This window comes from Sus scrofa, chromosome 8 (assembly GCF_000003025.6).
Source record: "Sus scrofa isolate TJ Tabasco breed Duroc chromosome 8, Sscrofa11.1, whole genome shotgun sequence".
Taxonomy (NCBI): domain Eukaryota; kingdom Metazoa; phylum Chordata; class Mammalia; order Artiodactyla; family Suidae; genus Sus; species Sus scrofa.
This window is the reverse complement of record NC_010450.4, coordinates 137,579,326-137,585,646: the sequence shown is the minus strand read 5'-3', so window position 1 is coordinate 137,585,646 and position 6,321 is coordinate 137,579,326. Positions and strand designations below refer to the sequence as shown.

At 47.2% G+C, this 6,321-nt stretch overlaps 1 long non-coding RNA gene across 1 annotated transcript in view; it reads right to left on the bottom strand.

Annotated features, from left to right (window-relative positions):
* LOC106508356 overlaps positions 3,102-6,321 on the bottom strand; it is a 90,446-nt gene continuing 87,226 nt past the window's right edge. The window contains exon 4 of the long non-coding RNA XR_002346918.1: positions 3,102-4,004. This is a non-coding gene — a long non-coding RNA (uncharacterized LOC106508356). The remainder of the gene's footprint in view (positions 4,005-6,321) is intronic.

Sequence of the window (6,321 nt, the reverse complement as noted above, 5' to 3'; positions counted from 1 at the left end):
ACTGTATTGATTTTAAGACATTTTCAGCTACTCTTAGATTTTACCTCAAATCAGCAGTTTGAACTCAGAAATAGTGCAATGTTTCATTTCTCTAGGAACTGGAGGCATTTGTAGGAACATCAGATAGAGATTCATTCTTCCCTTCTCAAACGCCATCTCTTTATATCATTCAGCGACACTCACCTACCTAAATACATTAGAACAGAGGCCCCTGCAACGAGACCTACCACCTTGGAAAAGATCTTATTGAAGAAAATATTTGATATCTGAAATCAAAAGTTAAAATAGCAAGTGTGGGAGTTCCCGCTGTGGCTTCGAGGTCTAAGGCCCTGCCATTGTCTCTTTGAGGATAAAGGTTCCATCCCTGGCCTTGTTCAGTGGGCTAAGGACCTGGTGTTGCTGCAGGCTGTGGCTCTGACTCGACCCTTGGCCCAGGAACTGCCATTTGCATAGGTGTGGATATAAAAAGAAACAAAAGGAAAAAAAAAAAAACCAGCAAGTGTGCTTTAAATCATTATACACATAGTATCTAATTTTAATAGTATTGCTCATCGAATTTGTTTTCATGCAAGCATATAATACATGAATAGTTTCCCATGAGAAATACTAAAACATTACAGAGGAGAGGCAGCAGCCACTGTTCATTCGTGCTAATCTCCAGACTTTCCCAAACACACCTCCTTCTGTGGATTCTTCCACACCTTGTGATGAACATTTACACTCAAATGTTTCAAACACCTAGAATATACAGCGTAGCATTTTGTATTATGTACACATGTGCTTCTTAAACAAGTATTCAGGAACAATAAATAATAACAAATTAATAGTAAAGTGCCCAGAAATGATTCTGTGAAAGCAAGGAAATTATTATTATTATTATTATTCCTGTCTTTTTGTCTTTTTAGGGCCATGCCTGCAGCATACGGAGGTTCCCAGGCTAGGGGTTGAATCGGAGCTGCAGCTGCTGACCTACACCACAGCCACAGCAACACCGGATCCTTAACCCACTGAGCGAGGCCAGGGATCGAACCCACAACATCCTGGTTCCTAGTTGGATTTGTTTCCACTGAGCCACCATGGGAACTCCAGGAAATTTAAATTATCATGGAAGTAGCATTTTAAATCAGTAAGAACATGTCAACTATTCCTCAAAGAGTGTACGGGATATTTATTATCCATTTGGAAAGTGGAATGCAGTGAGATTTATACCCCCCACACAAATAATCCTCAGAAAATCTGAAGACTTAAATAATAATAAACTTCCTATGAGAATTAGATGAAAATATAGAATGTAAGATAAATATATAAAACATATATTTGTTTTGAGAGTAAGAGTGGTCTTCTTAAGCGAAATACCAAAATTAAAGTCACAAGAGAAAGACTTAATAAATTGACAGCATACAAATATTTTAGGAGTTCCTGTTGTGGGTTAAGAACTTGACATAGTCTGCTGAGGATGCGGGTTTGATCCCTGGCCTCGCTCACTGGGTTAAAGATCTTGCGTTGCTATATAAGCTGTGGCATAGGTTGGATCCAGCATTGCTGTGGCTATGGCACAGGCCACAAATGCAGCTCTGATTTAACCCCTGGCCCAGGAAATTCCATTTGCCCCAGGTGCGGCTGTAATAAGAACAAAATTTTTTAATTTTATGATAGAGAAACCATAAGCAAGTTATGTCGAGAGGTAGACTTGAGAAGTTCCTGTTGTGGCGCAGTGGAAAAGAAGCCAACTAGTATCCATGAGGTTGCAGGTTTGATCCCTGGCCTTGCTGAGTGAGTTAAGGATCCGGCGTTGCTGTGAGCTGTGGTGTAGGTCGCAGACGTGGCTTGGATCCCATGTCGCTGTGGCTGTGCTGTAGGCCAGCAGCTGTAGCCCCGATTGGACCCCTAGCCTGGGAACTTCCATATGCAGAGGGTGTGGCCCTAAAAAGCAAAAAAAAAAAAAAAAAGCCAGAAGAGTGCCTTTAAAGGTACTGAAATACAAGCCTTTCCCCTTCTCTTCTGAATCTGTCCCTCAACTTGGGCAGGCCGAGTTTGGTTTTTTCATTGGCTATTTAATATTGTTCTAAGCAAAGAAAAGTTTAATTAATTAATTATTTCATTACTTATTTTTTTGGCTGTGTCTGGAGCATGCCGAACTTCCCAGGCCAGGAATGGAATCAAGCCATAGTAGCAACAATACCAAATCCTTAACTTCTAAGCCCCCAAGGAACTAGGGGAAAATTTATAAATTTAAGTTACTGCATACATTTTACTGCTTATCTTCATATTCTGTAATGCCAGTTTTAAATGTAAATATAAGAATATTGAACTGGTTTGCAGAGTCAATCACTGAAATTACACACTTCTATTTTATACCTCATGCACATGACTTTGCACTTTTAAATTTTATTTATTTATTTATTTATGCTGCTTTTTAGGGCCCTCCCTGTGGCCTATGGATGTTCCCAGGCGGCTGGGGTGGAATTGGAGCTATAGCTGCTGGGCTTACACCACCCCCACAGCAACGCCAGATCCGAGTTGCATCTGCAACCTACACCACAGCTCACAGCAACACTGGATCCTTAACCCGCTAAGCGAGGCCAGGGATCAAACCTGCGCCCACACGGATACTAGTCAGATTTGTTTCCACTGAGCCACGATGGGAACTCCTGTATTTTGTTCTTACCAGAATAGCGGCAATCCGCACAAAACTAACTCAACTCTTTCTGTTTCCTTTCCTGATAGACACGTATTCTACCTGAAGGCTCCACTTTCGGCCTCCTGCTACGTAGGGAAGCCCTGAAGGGAAAGAACTGGTGCTTCAGCCTCTGTGCCCCTTCCCTTCCCCGTCGTTCTGGCGGGCCCGCGTGGCCGGCTGGTCCTGGGCAGCAGCGCTTCTCCAGGGCTTTTTCCTGCTCTCACAGCAAGTTCTGGTTCGGACCAAACGTGTGGCCTCCCAGGCCTGCCGGCAGCGGCCCTGCACCTGGGCCTTGCTCGGTCTTCAAAGCGTCCAGCCCCCCTGGTGCTGGCCGGCAGCCCGGCTGAGCTGCCGCACGGCCCGGAATTCCCACCGGAATATTCCCACGGGCACAGCACGGGAGCGGGGCAGCGAGGGACGCAGGTGGCCAGCGTGCGGCGCGCACCTCCTGCCCTCCCGGGTGACTGCTCGGCCCACGAGACCTCGCTTCCAGACACAGCTTCGAAGTCGCATCAGCAAGAATTTTAAGGCGGTGGCGGGAGCAGAGCCTCACACCAAGGGGCGTCTTTCGGAGCCCGGGGCCTGTGACCAGGAACCCGACCCCACTTCCCGCGTTCCTGCATCAGTCGGGAGACCCAGCTGGTGGGCTTCGGGTCACCGCTCCCTTCCTCCCTCGCTCTTGACCCAGAAACGCTCCCTTCATTCCTCAACTCATCTTCTACAGAGTTTCCACTGTTTACTGAGCTTTTATTTTATTGTATATCGTTTTATTGAACGTCTCTTTGTACCAGTAACACAAAGGACCTAAGGCACCGTGTCTCTTTACGAAACTTCCCGTCTTAACAAAATCATTTATTATGAACACTGCACATTTTAACAAAACTAGCGTCTATTTTTCTTATTCTTTTTGAAGTACTGCTGCAAATACAAGGCATTTCTTCCAAAAAACTTCCCCAGGAGTGTGTCGAACATTAGTTTCCATGTCGGAGGGCGACTGTCTCCATGCAAGAGCAACGGTCATAAATACGTGGCCTTCTTAAACTTTGGACCAGTTCCTTGCTTTTCTCTTCTAAACATTTGTGTTGTCCAAACTTCATTTTTCTCTAAATGGGTAGGAGCTAATGATCTTTCTTTTTATGTATTTTATCACGTAATGTTTTCATTTAGTTGCGCCATCCGTAATGTACATTTGCAATGACTTTGATTTTGGGAGAAATATAATAATATAACACACTATAATAATAATGGAGTCAATTTTCTTTCGTATTTTATACTTACCAAAGCGTGTCATTTTATTCTTTCTCACTTGATCTTCAAGGCAACCCTGGAAAAGATCCACAAAAGCATTTTTAGTCTTAAAATTATTAAATAACATGTTGTCTTATCCCCTTGTCATTGTTTTTCTTTTTCTCCCAATTTGGTTAGGGAGTAACTGACCCACGGCACTGTGTGGGTTTATCATACAGCGGAGTGACTTGCGTTGCGTGTACTGTGCAATGAGTCCCCCAGCCCGGCCCGGTATCCAGATGGAAGAAGAGGAACCGTGTTTTTCCCTGGGATGAGAACACTGAAAATGTCCTTCTTCCTCCTTTTTTTTTTTTTTTTGGCTTTTTTGGGCCGCACCTGCATCTGGAAGTTCCCAGCCTAGGAGTGGAATCGGCGCTGCAGCCGCCGGCCTCCACCACAGCTCAGGCAATGCCAGATCCTTAACCCACGAGCGAGGCCAGGGATCAGGGATCAAATCCGACTCCTCGGGGAGGCTGTCAGGTTCGTAACCCTCGGAGCCGCAACAGGAGCTCCCGGACAGCTCTCGGTCACCCCGCCCAGCAGTTTTAACTGTCGTCACTGTGGGGCGCACGTCACATCTCTGGTACCTACTTGTCTTGTAACTCAAAGTTTGTACCTTTTGACCGCCTTTATCCGCTTCCCCAACCCATAAAGGTTTGAATAGTATATTTTAACGTACTTAGTCCTCTCACGGTGAGGTTTAAACTTTTACGAGAACGCCTTTGGAAATGACACATTAGCCCTCATCTCCCCCTGCTAAAAACAAAGAATATCAGGTCTGCGTGGCAACGAATAGACAGCCGTTCGGAGGTCAAGTCAGCCGGGCTGGTGGCCTACTGCAGTCGGTCCCAGTCTAAAAGCGCAATAGCGTAGCTTTAAAATAAATGCTTTGTCTCATACACGTCAAATGGGCCCTGTGCTTATTTTCTAGGTCAGGTGCAGTGTGGGGTAGAAAGCGGAGCCTGAGCAATCGGGCCTGGTTTCGGGTTGCGGCTCTGGTGACAGAGCAGAACTCCGGACTTGATTGTCACGAAATATGGCTACAAACACCGTACAAAACCAGCTCCAAGCCCCCAGTTTCCTTGACAATATTTCATCCATTTTCTCCTTCCGAATTTAAATTCACTCATTCTCGAAGCCGTAATTGCCGTAACATATTCTTTCTTCCCGTGGAAACGCGTACGGAGAATTTGGAAAACCGTTCGACTTTCACGGCTGGTCAAAGGAACCAACATTCCCGGGTCGCACAGGAGCACAGTCAGTAGCTCCTAAACGCACCGCTATTGTGACTACATCACCGGTGACTCTCCTGGAAACGACAGATATGTGTATTATGCAGTAGCCATATAATATCCATGCTGCAGACCTATAATTAAATGATACGAAACGTCCTATTTAAGCGTATCTCTATGGTCAGGAATCATTTGATAGAGGCTCTAGCTGTCTAGCCTTAGGTGAGCTTTAACAAAGGTCTCAGGGCCTGTTGCCTTCTTTTCATATTACTCGGATGCCCGATTTCTATTGGAAATTCAGCTCTTTTCCCCGGTCACGCTCCGATCCCTCAGCCCAGAGAGGCCAATTCTGGGAGCACCTCTGGAGCTCCCTCTTCCTCCTGCGCGGTTTCCCTTCCCTTCCCTTCCCTCTTCAGGGGCTCGGTCTCTCCTCCCTCAGGGCCCCCTCCTTCCTTCCTTCGGAGCCAACAGCTGCCTGCCTCCGAGCCGTCGGGTCCCGAAGGGAGGCGGGAGGGGCAGAGGCGCCCGCTGCCTGCGGCCCCTTTCCTGCTCTGGCTGCTCCTCTGCCCGCCCGGCCCCCGCCGCGCCTTCCTCTCTGCGGCTGTCAACCCCTTCAGCCTGTCCTCCGCTTCTCTCTTCCTTCGGTGAAGTCCTCCTAACGGTCCCTGGATTCGGCCCCTTTTACTCCTTCTGTACCGTCTACGTGGCGCCATCGTGTAACCGCTGCTGTGGAAAAGGAGACACGCGTGACCTCAGTCACTGAGGGTGGCGCTGACCATCGGTCTTGGGTGGTGTCCCCACTGCTGGGCTGCTCCGGGGCCTCCCATCCTTCTTGTGGATGATGGGTCTTTAAGTGGGTCCTGGCTTTCCACCAGCAAAACCCACATGAGAAGTGGGCGCCCCCACTTTTTAAAGAGCCCAATAGGGCATGAGATAATGACACATTCGTGAAAGCAACAGAAGCGTGGCTATTGCCCGTGTCTTAAGAGAAAAGTCTGCTGAGTGTGCAAAGAAACGCTGAGAATGCCACACGCACGCAGAGACAGGGATGCCTCACGCTTTATCCTCCCGGGCCCCCTGGAAACAGCCACAGGAAAAATTTACCAGCCTGTGCAACTGGCT